This window comes from Leptinotarsa decemlineata, unplaced genomic scaffold (genome assembly GCF_025532065.1).
Source record: "Leptinotarsa decemlineata unplaced genomic scaffold, Ldec_3_MD MMD2_tig00001019_RagTag_RagTag, whole genome shotgun sequence".
Lineage (NCBI taxonomy): Eukaryota > Metazoa > Arthropoda > Insecta > Coleoptera > Chrysomelidae > Leptinotarsa > Leptinotarsa decemlineata.
In genome coordinates this window covers 3,739,674-3,755,472 of record NW_027412557.1, presented here as the reverse complement: position 1 = coordinate 3,755,472, position 15,799 = coordinate 3,739,674, and the positions used below count along the sequence as shown (strand labels likewise).

General features: G+C 34.0%; 1 protein-coding gene across 1 annotated transcript in view; it reads left to right on the top strand.

Moving 5' to 3' along the window:
• Positions 1-285: 285 nt before the first annotated feature.
• The window catches only part of LOC111504165 (galactose mutarotase), a 135,848-nt gene continuing 120,334 nt past the window's right edge, over positions 286-15,799 (top strand). The window contains exon 1 of the mRNA XM_074175351.1: positions 286-355. The gene's annotated coding sequence lies outside the window, so the exon portion shown is untranslated. The remainder of the gene's footprint in view (positions 356-15,799) is intronic.

Genomic DNA, 15,799 nt, shown 5'->3' with positions numbered 1-15,799 from the left:
CTTGTTACTGGGAAAACAGAAAATCCTAAAGGGATTGGCAATACAATAAGTTGAGAATATATTTTTGAAATGTACAAATAGTTTTTCAATTACATCGCAGTCATACCAGAAAATCTACAACCCATTGAAATGCGAAGGGTTTAGGGAAGCGGAGTTGAATATCGATCAGTGTCTAATATCGATCATCCTAATTTTAGGCAACCCTACAAACATAAAATGATATATAATGTGCTACCATCTCTTAAGGTAGATTCAAATCACCAACACCAACAACGTGTAGTTTTATTTAATGCCGAGTGTGTAAGTGTGTAGTTTTTGTGCAGTTTTTTGTTATATTTTCGGTTCATTGGATAAGGTATGTAGGTACTTGTAATTTAAATCATAAGCTACTTTAGCACTAATAGTTGCATGGTAACCCAAGGTATTATATGTAGTATTTATGAAAATTTAACTTTTTTGAGGCTAGGAGATATTTATATCAAAGCAATGGCGTCCTCGCGGCAGTCGCGGCGGGTAATATCGGCCAGTATGACCGATGAAAGAACTATAATCAATTTCCACAAGACCAGAACACAAATATGTTAGTATCAATTATGCTGGTAGAATCTCCGAGAATATTAAAAATTATCTCTCAAAATTCAATTTACAAACATCCTACATATCCAACGGAAATTTAGGAAACATATTATTTAATGCCAAACCTAAATTAGAGAAAGGGAAGAGATCTGGTATATATCGAATAGAATGTGGTGAATGCCCCGCCATATACACAGGCCAAACTGGGAGAAATTTTGATACAAGGTACCACGAACATGTCATTTCGGATAAAAAATCTTTAATGTACGAACATCTTCAAAATTCGAAACATAAAATAGATAAAGATAATTTAAAGATCCTACACACATGCGAAAAAGGGAAAATGATGAATCTGTTGGAATCTATGGAAATAAACAGGTCAAAGAAAAATCCCAATTCTATTGTCCTCAACGAACAACTTGATTTAAATAATAGTCCTCTCCTGAACCTATAATCCAGATCCCAAAACCTACATTATATTGAAAGCTTTGTTATGTTCATGGATTTTACAGGTATATAAAACGCAGGTACCGGGTATCAGGTATATCAGGTATATCAAATCATTTATGGTAGAATAAGCAACATAGGCATAAATTACTCAGATTTAAATGTAATCAATTAGTTTTGAAAATGGTGTAATAGTCGAAACCGGTCAACAATAAAGAAATATAGTGGAAAATAGACAAAAGTGTATTTTTGTAATGTATCCTCCATACAATTCTCCTTGCAGTCCTATAAACTTTGTCGTGCAAAGGATAGCCTCTGGATGTCACGTTTTTCAATTCATTGAAGACATCATATAGCAAAGAATGCGATCTTTATATGAAGTCCCATCATCATAACAAAATTGAGGTGACTGACATTACAGAGCTCTTAGCTAAATCATACATTCGTATCAGGTACAGAAAAAGACTTGAGCGGATTTAAAAATACAGGTACCTTTCCGTTAAATAGAAACGTATTTCGGGAAGGTGAGTTTACTGAAATACCAGACGAAACAAATTTCTATATTCAGGCAGAAGCGAGCGAACGGGACGAGTTTTCCGAACAAACAATTCATTTAGATCCGAAGCCCGGAACAAGTTGAGATCCAGACCCATCTTATGTACCAAGCAGACAATGGAATCGATATGCGTCAGGCTACACCTCCAATGGAAGAGTAACATGGAGCCACGTGCCCAATCAAAAAATACGAGGCGTCAAAGAAGGGCATCTTCCAGTGATAGTTCATGAGCAATAACAAAAGTATTCGACGATAACGCGACCGATGATGAAGACAAAACCGTTCAATTAAAGTGCTCAGCTTTTGAAAATTTTCACCGATTACCCAATTAACATAAAAACCACGCCGTAAGAGAAGAAAACAAAAATATCCAACTAATGTCCACTCCGCTGAAAGAATCTTTGAAAGAAGAGGGAGAAAAGAGAGACAAGAAGAAAGTTAAAGACGCTTCAAAAAATGTATTTCAAAATCGGTATAACTTAAAACAACAACAGCTAAAAATCAAATAAAGAACAAGTGCAAACCTAAAAAAACAACGACTCATAACGACTCAAGTGCAATATGCGTGGAAACTGGAGCACCAGATGAACTGTGGTGGCGGTGTAGATCATGTGACAATTGGCTCCATGCTGCCTGTTCCGCGGTGTCTCAGCCAGAAGACCTGGATTCTTGAGAAGCATTTGATCGATATTATCGATATTACCCTCCTGTATGATCGGTATCGATCGACCATAGGTGGATAATATCTATCACTTTTTGTTTTATTTTCTAACATTTTTTGTGACTAAGATATAATGATTTGTTTGTTTCATTATGTTCTTAGGATAATAAAGTTTTCGTTTGATACAAAAAATAACAGTGTTTTGTGAAAATTATTGCTTTTATCTTACATTATCTCTTAAGTGATCGTTATTGGACCTCCTTTCCCTATACTCCTGAATTCACTTCCACCATATAAAAAACGTGGTAATTCTGATTAAGAAACTAACTGAAGTTAACATAGAAGATTACAAAGTTTGTTTGGAAATGTCATGTAGGTTTTAGGGACCAATTATTCTTGAGGTATTGCTTTACAAACGATATTCAGCAATTGGAAATCAATTTCACCCAGGGAAAATTATCAGGGAACTGATGGTCAGTCAGTTCACATGAAAACTTGGGTTCGATAATGAAAATTCATTAGGATTTCATTTTCGATTCGCAAACATTTATTTGAATGTTCTTGATTGTGTTCCATGTTTACTGTTGAAGGTTTGTATGTTCAAAGTGGAACGCACTCGAAATCTGAGAGAAAGTAAATTAGTGATGAATTAAAAATACTAGAACCGAAATATTTCAGATAATATGGATTGAACATATTATAAACAATAAATAAATATGTCGAAGACTTTTGTCTTGTGTAATTTCTCGTGTAAAATTTTTCTAGCCGTTTCTTTATCGCCGTTTACAGCCTCGTCAATCATCCGGATGCTCATTTGACGATCTGCATGCACAATTTGGTTGATCACTTTTTCCGGAGTTGACACAGTGACAGGGTGACCTTGGCGCTGGTCATCTTCAGTGCCCTCGGTCCTCACTGAAGTGTTTTCACCACTCAAAAACATGCTCACGAGATTGAGAATTGTCCCCATTGGCCTCTTGCAACAACTTATAGCACTCAGTCGAAGTTTTTTCAATTTAACGACAAATTTAACATTGATACGTTTCTCCTGTTTTTCGTCACACATGGTGACCCCTCTAGGGCGCCCTCTAGGCGCACAGTCTCGTTATTTAATGGCCGGCCCTCGTATATGTGACGTGAGCAAGAGGTAGAACTGATGATAGTAGCTTTTTTTCTTTGTGGGACTCTTATCTTTTTCTCGCCAATATCTGTTCTACCAATATTTTGGAGTATCCATTCTGTTACAGGTCCAGTTCCTTTTAACATAAACATAAGGGCTGGTAATTTGAATATTTCCACCTATTCATTCCAACAAGTTCAATAGAATGTTTGATTATCATCTCTTACAACTTTTACTACAAAAAACTCTGAATATATTGAAAATTTGCAAAAATCAAATTTCAATGAATACATACTAAACTCTATGAACTCAATATTCAATAAACCAACTCTGTGAACTCAATACTCAATTGATCCAAAATTGAAATATTTCGGCGTATTTTTAGATAATTAACTGGTTTTAATGAATATATAACATTTTCAAAAATTTTACAAGAATATACTTTCAACCAGAACTGAAAAAAATATGAAATGATAAAGTTCACTATTGAAAATGTATGACGCTCAAATCATGTCATACTGATAAACCAACTGAGGAAATTGTTTTGAAGTGTCAATATTCAGCAGGTGAATAAATCATAAAATGGGTCTCCCAACTCTATAGATCAGGAATGGCAGTCAGTACTTCTCGTAAAGTTAGACGATACTTATAAGCTTAATTAAATTCCATGTATGTATATTGATATGTTCATATATATCGTTATGTAGCGTCCCTGTGGATGATATCTGTTTCAACTCAATTATACATATTTGGAGTACTGAATTATTGAGGAAAAGTGATTTTCATACCCTTGAAAGAACTGGTTCTGTTCTTCCAGTTTATAATTAAAAGAATCATCGGTGCATGATCTACACATCTTTGTGATTCATTTTCATTGTTGTTAATTACTTTCTCTCTTTCTTCGGAAGTTTTCAATATTTTGTGTATAATGTTGGTGAGGTACAAAATCAATAAGCTTTTTTCCTTAGAAAGCAATCTCTCCTAAAAACGATCAACTAACAATGGCCAGAGCAGAATTGTCTTATTTGGTGACAGAAAATAGTAGTGTTTTAAAAAAAATTCAGTACATTTTCTTGTAAAGTTAATCAAAATGGTGCTTTCAATGAAACTCTGATCAACGTAATCAATCGAGCTTGATTGATTTCCATGTAAGTGGATACTTTTCATTTATTTACTTTGTTTTGATTCCATCATGGATGTTTGAAGTACAAACTAAAAATGAAAAAGTGGTTTCCGAGTACATGGTTCATATCTTCAAAAGCAGCTTTTTCAATTGAATTTCTTCTTTCTATTTGTATCTGTAAGAAACTTCTTCGCATGATCTACACATTCTGCTAGTTCTTCCACTAAAGTTAAGTAAATGAGATTCGAAATTTAGACCTCAAACAAGCATCAAGGATGAAAGCAATCCAAGTGAAAGGAGTGAAATTGATGTAAACAGCAGACCTAGAAGAACTGTTCGAACAATATTTTTCGAATTGAATTAATTGGTACTAAGACAAGAAGGTGGCATAAGTCTTTCATTGTGATAGAATGGGCTATATGAGAAGGAACTGTCATAAGAATAGAAAGGAGAAACATGCACAGTGAACTAGGCCAGTATATTTCTGAAAATGAAATTATACAAAAGGGTGGAATGGTAGAACCCTACTAACTAATGCTTTTAATGAAGGATTAGTTAGTATTGCTAACAAGAGAGTTAGAGAATACTATCAAGAGCATTCGTTATTGAAACAGTCAAAGTTGATGATACTGCTGGTGAATAGGAGAACTAAAATAACAGGTCTTTGTCTCGTCAGCCTGATGGAATATTCGAGAGGATCCTCAAAGCACCATCAATCATACTACATATTCGTATCTGAAAATTTGATGGAACTGAGACAAATTGATGCCATTATTTTTGTTGGCATTTTAGGGCTCCTAATACGAGACAATATGCAATAAGTGGAATATGTTGTAAGATATTTTGTTGCATCGAAAAAGTGTTAACCAATGAAAAAATTCGATTTGTAAAATGGAAGACTTGAAAGATATTTCATATCCACATTGATTAGATATTACCAAAGTATGAATCTTCAACTAGCTATTAAAAGGTATCTTATTTTTGCTAACCTCAATATTCCTTTACAAAAATACAGCTACTAGCATATGGATAAAATAGGATAGTAATTACAGTATTGAACAATTTGAATTCTAGATCTTGGTTTAAGACTGTATGTGCTCACATATATGTTCAAAATACACTTTCATATATTTGATCCGATTACAGCTCTGTGTAAAGTTTTCTACTTATGTTTTCAATATATCTATTGGGTATGTCATTTCATCAAATATCACTCCTCGTGCTTGTAAGTCAATTTTCTCTCGTGTAGTATCAACTCATCCGAATGAGCAAGCTAATTATGAACACAATGACGGGGCTCCAATCGTTATATTGACAAACCTGAAGTTAAACATACTATCGACTGCTCGTGAGCCAATATTTGTCACAAACTGGGCAATTGTGACACGATGCTGATATAAAATCGATTCGCCAGTTCAATCACTCAATTTCTCTATGAATGCGTCCCCAACTTGAAGACCTATTGTGACGATAATTCAATTTGATAGATCTTTGAGGAGAACTTTGCCGTTTTGAACGCCACATGTTTGGTAATACAGGGTGGGCCATCTTTGATCACATGGATCTCGTTATTATCTACTGTCTGTGGGTGTTGTGTGTACACTAAAAAATAAATCAATAAAAGCCTAATTTTTCAATTCAATATCTTTCACCCCACTCATTCAAACGGTCGTTTTCATGATCAAATTCACTCATTCAATTTTCAATTAATTTTCTTCGTATTACTTTCAATTAGGATCTTCATCGATGACATGATCTCTGAGAAAAAAATCAAAGAGTGGATTTGCGGTATATACAGTTTAATAAGTTTACAAACACTTTTTAGACAAACTATCTGGGATTTGGAGGTTTATCAACATACTTTTTTTACAAACTATAATTTACATTAAATTCAATCTGCAACTGATAAAAAGAACACTAAAAATATGTAACAAAGATAAGAATGTAGTTGAATAATATACTGTACATAATACGATACAATTTTTTAAGGACAAAACACAAGCACTACGGGAAAATTCTTAAAGTGCTCTTAAAGCGGTGCCTGTGCGAAAATAGTGATTGACTTTGGATTTGAATCGCTAGCGATTGGATCATTTGGAAAAACAATATATAATAAATGATACATCAATAGAAACTCAATGAAATATGTAGATCATTCATAAAAAAGTAAAAACTGGAAGAAAAAATCCATCCAAAACAACTACTTTCAAATAGTTAACTTTGAATAACTTCGAAATCATTTGTTATTATTCATTTTGTATTCCAAACAATGTAATGGAATTAAATATCGTGCATAGAACTGCTGCACAACATAATATATGAAAAATAATCGATATACAATTTTACTTATAATTAAATCCTAACTTTCAGATGCAGTTCGAAGTTTTGGATGAAAATACTAGTCAACTTTTCATCAGCACCTTTTTAGATAACTTTGAAAGACATTTCACTCAATTCTTAGAAAAACTAGGCTAAGCTACAAAACAGAAAAGATATCTCGGTAGTAATAAATATAAGATGTTTCATATGAGTACATAATTTTTTTGACTAATATCTACAAAATGTATATTCATCCTCAAACTGAACTAATTTTCGTTGTACAAGCGTATTATTGTGTTAAAATTCTCCATCTCAACATCAATCAATACGTTTCGTGAGCTGACCTAATTTTTATATTTTCTATGTTATTAATGATCTACTAAATAAACATAATGATTATTATTTATTTCAAGAAGAAGTAGATTTTTATAAAAAAAAATTAAAATGACCATTCAATTTTTTTCGAATAAACATTCGGTGAAAGGAAGTGATTTGCATTCAATTTCCTGATCAATTAATTTCGTTCTTTTTTTATTATGTAGATATTTTATAGTTCAAATAAAAATGATTGAATAAGGTGTCAGTGTAAAATGTTTTCCTTATATGTCTAACAAATACTGTAAAATTCATCCATAATAAGCACTTTTTCCAAACAGCAGAACCTCAATACTGGCGTCTTCAGAAGATGAAGAAAACCAATTCCTAACTCTAAAACTGGTCTTTTATATCTTACAGAATAAACTTCCACTGTCGGATACACATCAATGATCAGACAATTCTTATCTGTCTCAGGATTGGCTATACAAGGTACACCCTTCAGCATCTACTGAAGAAAGAAAACCCTAAAAGATCTATCTCTCGCTTTTAATAACTAAATGTGAAACATAATATCACGGTGTATCCTGACTACCAGTGAGATGAGGTTGTCAACAGGACTACCCAAAGAACTCAGTGATGCTCTGAATCCGAATAACTTTAAGTTTTCACTAAAGTTTTCTATATCTATAAATATTGTACATCTAAGATGGTTGTAATATGATTCATATTGTACCGCTAATAACCTTCGTAGCTGATGCGGTTATAATAATACACATGAATATAACCATTGATATAACATTAATACAACCTCGATATAACAATCGTATCGGTACTTTCACCAGTTACAGCCAACATATATATGGAGTGGTTTGAAACTCTGGCCATTGAAGAAGCCCACAAGAAGTCTCGAGTCTGGTTGAGATACGTTGACGACACCTTCATAATATGGAATCATGGGAATACAGAACTAGATACCTTCCTGAAGCACATCAATAGCGTAAGACCTTTACTCACTTTTACAAATTGCCATTCTTAGACGTATTGGTGAAGAGGACCGACAGACACTAAGTGGAAAACATCTATTTACCGAACCACACATACGGGACGAATCATCAAGACCGTGCTTTCGTGCTCTGTTGTATCAAGAAAGGTCAAAAGAAAGAACAAGGCATCAACAAAAATTATCTTCAACGGAATGGTTACTCCAAACTGATAAACAGACTTTGGCTAAAAGACAGCAAGAGCCTCACAAGGAAGAGAAACTGTTACAACCAGTACTTGCACTTTCCCATTTCAGCTGATTGCCGGAAAGGATAAGACGAATTGGGTCCAAGTACAACATCAGAACCTGCTTCAGATCCGGAAACACTATCGTATATCAACGACTTATTGGAAAAAACCAAGAATTCAATATATTGCTTTGCTGACGACAGCACACTTGTCTCGTAATCACATTTGGATTCCAGGACATCGGCTACGGAGGCACATGTTCACCGGCAGCAGGAGGAGGTTGTATATCCTAATGAGGATCTAGAGGTGATTTCGAATTGGGGTGAAAGTAACTAGGTTCAATTCAATGCCACAAAAACCCATGCATCGGTTTTCTCCAAAAAGATAAATGTTTCCGAACCGGATATAATAATGTCAGGTCGAACAGTTTCGCTTTCTGCTTCGATAAGTTTGTTGGGGGTTGAAGTGGACACCAATATGTCTTGGCACAATCATGTCGCTGGAATTGCAAAGGCTGCTTCTCAAAAGTTTGGAACACTGTTCCGAACCATAAAACTATACATATCTCAGCAACTTTTGATGCCTTATAAAACTCAGACCGACCTTCTTTGGAGAATTGTGCTCATGTATGCAGCTCGGCCCCCAAACATAACCTGAAGTTGCTGGATTCCATCCAGAAAAGAGCCATCCCCCTGTTTGGAGACGCGAACATCACTTGCAACCTTGATGGCCTGGAACATCGAAGAAGGGTTGGAGATGTGTCTCACTTCTATAGATACTTTCACGAGAGGTGTTCAAGTGATTTGGCACATTTGATTCCACCAAGAGCGGTGCATATCAGAAATACGCGGCGGACTGTGGCTGCTTATCGTTTTAAAATCCAACTCAGTATACCTCGAACTTTACTGTTCGAGAACTTTTCATCTGGAGAACTGCGTTTATGTGGAATACACTTCCAGAGTACGTTTTTCCAAATGGATTTAATTTTCAGCGATTCAAATTCAATGTGAATCGCTACTTTCGCACAGGTACCGCTCTGAGAGCGCCTTAAGGATTTTCCTGTAGTGCTTGTGTTTTGTCCTTGAAAAAAGCCTTACGAAAACCAGGCCACCAAACGCGGACTGCCATTCCAAATACATCAATCATTTATACATTGGATCCAAGTCTATGAAAAGTAATCTAATTCATCTTTTGTTTCCAATTCAAATCTGCCCATGAACAGATTTTATCTATGAAGAGGGACAGTGGAACAGAATGGCTTCCATTCTGTTCCATGTGGATTTTTTAGGTTTATTCAGTCTTTCATTACTTCTTCAGAAGGTTCCTCAAATACTCAATTGTTTTTTGGTATAGCTACACTTGGAAACAACGGGGATACATCAAATGATACTGAAATGTCTCCATCTCACAATTTCACATCCTCAACCTTCTATATGATAGTAAGCGAACTCAATAGTGAGATTTAGAGATTTTCAGACTAATTGGTTAGTTGTTTAGTAATTGTATGAGTGGGAGAACTCATGGCGGAGACAATTGGTCGCACCGACTTGACAGGCTTGTCCATTTTTGTAGACCATATATTTTAGAAACCGTAGGATTGAAAGCCTATAAACTTCTGTTCAATTCATGATATATCGTTGATAAACAAAGAATCGTAACAACTATTTCCATATTTAAATTTGAGGGGCCCAGTCAACTTCTACTAAATGTTAAAAAATAGAAAACTCTTATTTGAATTGAAGGGGTTATATTTTTATAATTTATAATTTATATTTCTATAAAAATAGAAAACTCATATTATGCTCACAATTTTACCCCCTCGAAATGCTTGTCTCATTTTCAGTTCGCCACCTTTTATATTTTATTTCGCAATAATTCAAACCAAAGATCAGGGTTTGATTGAAAAAGAATTCAGATTAATTTCATATTAGGTACACATTTATCATTAATTTTCCACGGTTTTTTCGGAAAAAGTTTCTCATATAAAACTAAAGTAGAAGAGCTGATTGAAACAATATTGCTTTATATATATCGGAATATCCGAATGAGATATCTGCAGAAAGAGGATTAAAGCCCATTTCGATCAAAATGCCAATAACAGACGGCTTCGGAGGTGAAGTAAATTTTGAAGTTTTATTTTCATACGAATATTTTATGGAGAGTAGATATTTCCTTTTCTCCACAGAGCAATATAGAAGACAATTCGAACAAATATTTCTTATATAGAGTGGAGGAAATTGACCCGAATTTTATACATATATATTTGTAAGTCAGAAATTAACGGCAACAAAAAACAGCTACAAAGAAAAAGGATATGAGACACACTTAGTGATTTTGACAAAGTAGTACTCACAGTATAAAAATTATTAAATCAACTCAGGTTGAACAAATGAATAATGACGAAGTCATACGTGAAGATTTAACACAAAAGGCTTTCTTTCAACTTATGGTTATGTTCCGCATAAGCTCATGGTTTTGTCATACATGTCCAATTGCCATTAATTTCTGACTAACAAAATATACATGTATATGTATACATTTCGTGGGGACGACATTGTTTTAAATTCGATTGAGATATTTCTTATATCGATCATAGTGGACTTGCTATTTTTGACAAAAAAAAGGAGAGGAAACATATAACATTCCAGTTATATGAGTAACTACCGTTCTCTGATAGAATATGGAAATTTAGATGAGGAATATGGAAAAAATAAAAAATTAGAACCTATTTCTCCCTGTTTGAAACCCTGAAAAAATTCAAGAGACTTCATATGTTGAGATTTAACATCGTTCCGAACAAATTGATGAGATGAATGGTGTGAAAACAATGAAGACACAGGGCAGTCTGTAAAGTTAAAATGAACATATGCTTGAAATACATTCACAACAAGTACCCAAATTGAAGAAGGCACTCCTCAAGTTAGCTCAAATAAACCATACCAGATGACCTTCTTGTAAGAAGTCCAGAGATCAATATAATGGATTTGATTCCTCATCTAGTGGATAATAGATTCAATAAGGAGAGGACTAGAAATAATGGACAGGAGAGATGGCCTAGTATGACTTCATATTGCTGTAGGAGTGGAGCAACCAAATATAGCCCTATAGTTATCAAGAGGCGAATCATAATCCGACAAATCAGTAATCTGAAATGAAAATCCGATAAAAATTCGAAATGAAATATTGACAGCTCGAAAAATTGGCTAAGGAAAACTACAGCAGATGATATTAGAAAAATTAAAGGAAAACGAATCTTATTCTAATAAGAAATCAAACGATTAATAAACTAGTTTTAAGTTCCAATGAAACCAAAGGTGGTGTAGACAACCGACACCAAGTCGTTACGATGTTCTACGCACAACTTTCATAGCAAGAGGTACGATGGTGTCTCTGGTCGTGTGAGGAAAAAACGTCACAGTGCAATAAAGATTTCTCCTCCGAGCCTAATGCCAGTTGTCTTATGATAACCAAAAGGAATACCACGGCAATTGATGAGCAACAAACAGTGTTGATGAAGATTAGATAGCATTCAATATAATATTGATTGTCCCTAGGCCGAGAACTTCAAAAAGATCTAGAAATATACTGACTACAAACTCATCTGATTTCAGCATGAAAGAGTTGTAGACTAAATTCAAATTATGATTCTTTCTACATTTGAATAGAGGTTTGATGCAGTATCACTACCTTGATTCCCTCGTGAATTTCAAAACTGATGATTTATAATATGTATTATCACTTTTCCAAAAACGGAAATTGTTAAATCAAATCCAATGAACGACGATGTCAAATGATGCCCGTAGGAATTCTGTAAATAGCAATAAAAATCATTTCGAATTCATGAAAACGAGTGCAAGCCATTTTCCTCCTGAAATATACTTGTAGATTGGAAATACTTTGTTTTAAATTCAGGTTTTCACGGTTGGAGATTATTACGCCATCAGTTAGATACTGCATTCTGGCTCAACCAGGGTTCATGACAAAAATATATATATATTGGTTCAACAATTTCTTCATGATCACTCAAACTCATAATTTTTTAGATTTCATTTACAAGTGGTTCGAATTTCAGCTGTACCTTGTGTCGAAATCGTAAGTAATATATACAAGAAAGACACGATACTCACTTACTTATGGAACTTATGTTCCACTATGATACTTCGTTTGACTTAGCTGAGCATATTTTAAATACTTCGATACTTTCTTTCAATTCTGTTTGTTAGGGAAAAGAAAAACATCTACTCCAATACTAAGAACCCAGGTGTACTGTCGTTAATGACATTTAATTGAGCAGTTAAATGATGAAATCGCTACTGAGCTAAATATGCATGCTTCCTCAATAAAACATCAAAATCGAGATATCAGTGAGACGAGCACAAGGATTTGATGTTGCCCATGCGGAATACGAATGGTTATTTACATATTACTACAGAGTGAGTGAACATAGTGGGCAGAATTCCTTATTTGATGAAAATAGTGTATATAAACAAAATAAAGCAAAACATTTGCTGAAAAATAATGATGCAATACGGTAATTGTAAATTACATTTCTATTTCACAAACATTTTTCATGAAAACGTACACTATCGTCACAAAAATCAGCAAATAGCAGTGGTGTCACTTGATTATTTTGCAACAAACTTCAAAAAATATGAACTCGATATCGTAGATTTAGACATTTCAGAAGTTTTAATTGAGAATGGTTTAATAAATCGAAACCAGTCATAACGAATAAAAATCTTCAAACAAATCAAACAAAAGTTATTTTCCTTATCCTATATTCAATATGAATTTCTACAAGTAAAAAAGTTAAGCATCGCCCTTCTCACCTGGAAGGAATGTCATTGAATACGGCTTATACTTGGGTATTAAATTATTCAGGAAATGAGTTCAACTTCAAAAAGCCAAATTTCAGGCAACCATATGAACTATTTAGAGATTTCAATTGGTCAATACTCTTATTTGAATCTATCTTATTAGTCAGTGGGATATGCTTGAAGACTGACAGTAAACAAATCTAAAGAAATGAACTTAAAATGTTCAAGCCTGTTTAAAAATCTGTTTAAAACCTGTTTTTCCGTTAATTAGCTGTCGCCCCCATACAAACGACAACTCTCAGAAGTTGACAAACTTGTGCGAGCTAAGGACTAACGAGGTCTTACCTTTTAACGTGCGATTCCTAACACAGAACCTAACCTATACAGTAGATTGAATGGACTGACGCCTATCAGAAAACAACTATTCCACTGGCTAATACCACGAACGGCGTTGGATTATATCCTTATTCAGAGAAATCGGGTAAATTACGGATATACAGTTGGTCAGTATCACTGGATGGAGTGACATTTTTGTTGTTCGCTCCAACTCAAGACGAGGAATAGAATACTCTGAAAGAATTTCGATTTTCAATTCTGGAATAGCATTAACTTTAGGTCGATGATGGTCACTATCTTGCACTGACGAGTGGATAAGGAGCCCGAAACCGGTCTGCAAGTGTGCCCGTTTCAAAATTGAAGGTCGATTTTTTCAATTGTATTGCCAATTGCATATGCAGGAAATTTTCTGTGAAGAATCCTGCACTGACGTATAGTTTCGTATAATTTTATTGACAGTATTTAGTGATGGTTTCTTTTTTATGAAAATCGGGTCGCAAATGTATCACATTTGAAAATTACATTTAAGTAACCTTCGTTTGTGTAATTTAATCGTTTCGGCATGATTTATCATCGACAATTCGCAAATGGCAAATAGTGATATTATTGTATCAATTAATTGTATTTTAACGCCGCGCCGTCATGGCCAACTGACAGAATTCAGAAACGTAACTATAGTAAATATTCTGTCGATAGAAAAATATTAAATTGCAAATATTTCAAAAGCTATTGATTTTCGGAATAAGTATCCTCATACAAAGTTACCCTTATTTTTAATGCTCAATACGTTGATCATGAAAATGGGGGGTTTCAGTTTGAAAAAAGTCACTTTAGACGGTTCAATAAATTTCATTTATATTCTTCTTTTTTGACTATCCTGTATTGATAATTATTGAAATTTCATATAAAGTTATAAAAGAAACCCGAACAAAACATAATGATAAAGATTTCGTTTTAGGAAAAAATTGATAATTATTGCAAGGTCTGCAAACATCATTTTTGACATAAAAAAATCAAAAACAGTTAGATTCAGACATAGGACATCATACACAAAATGTATTTAGATTTTGATGTAATATCCAAAAATGTATATAATGTAGGGTATTCTATTTAAGATAACGAAGTTGATTCCTACTTCTGGTATAACCAAAAGTGTCTTCATCTTGAAAATATTGTAAGCTGAATTATTCCCATCGACTTCAGTATATTGTAAAATTTTCAGATTTTTCCTAATTATAGTTTTCCCACAATCGATCGAAGTAGTTCCTGGAGATTCACCCTGTATAATTTAGTAACTTAGTGTATACAGGGTGTTCCTTAAACACATGCTAATATTTAAGGAGGTAATTCTTAGACCCATTTTAAGGAAAAAACGTCCTATGGACGTATGTCCTAAACGCCTTAACTTTTGAGATACAGGGTGGCAAAGTTTTCAAAAATAATCAGTTTTTTAATAATAACTGAGATAATTTTGTAGACATCTTTGGCATATTTTGTACATATGTTCCATGCCTCAAGGCGCATTTTCTGATGTACAATTTTCTTAATTTTCTCTGTCATTGGCGTACGTACGAGTTTTGAAATGTATATTTTTGGCGAAAAAAATACTACGCCACTGCTTTATATTGAATCAAAAATTATTTTTAAAATTCCCATACATTTTTGAGCACATTTGATTTGCTGGGTTTTCTCTGTCCGACGCATGGTTTTCGCTCAAAAAATTAGAAATCGCTTTACTTAAGGATAAATTCCTTAAAAATCTGATGCGGTATCGTGCATCGACTGAAAGCAAACTAAGAGATCAGATTTGTTGCAAAATAATTGAGGATCTAAAAGGTATTTGTTTGTTGTCAGATGCACTGTTATCAATTGAAATTACGTCATAACGCAGCACCGCTTAATAATTTTTGAAAACATAAATTTAGTTATCCTGGAATAAATGACGTGTAGCAGAATTTATTTACTGCACCTCTTGGAAATATGGAGTTTGTCGATATGTGATTTCTTTTGAAGATTAAAATCAGAAAAAACAGCGTACCCACCATAGCAATAAAAAACGAATTCTCTGTATGTACAAACGTCAGTAGCTAATATTGATGTTGGTTTAAAGTAAGGTGTTGGTGTTAAAAACTGTCACAGCGTGTTTTGATTGATTCTGAAGTGTTATTGAAGTTATTTTGGTAGTCCGCTGTTTTTCTGAATATCAGTAAATATGGTAAATTATACGAATGAGGAAATGGCGCAAATGCATTACGTATATGGCCTTGCCGATGGTAATGCAACAGAAGCCAGGCGC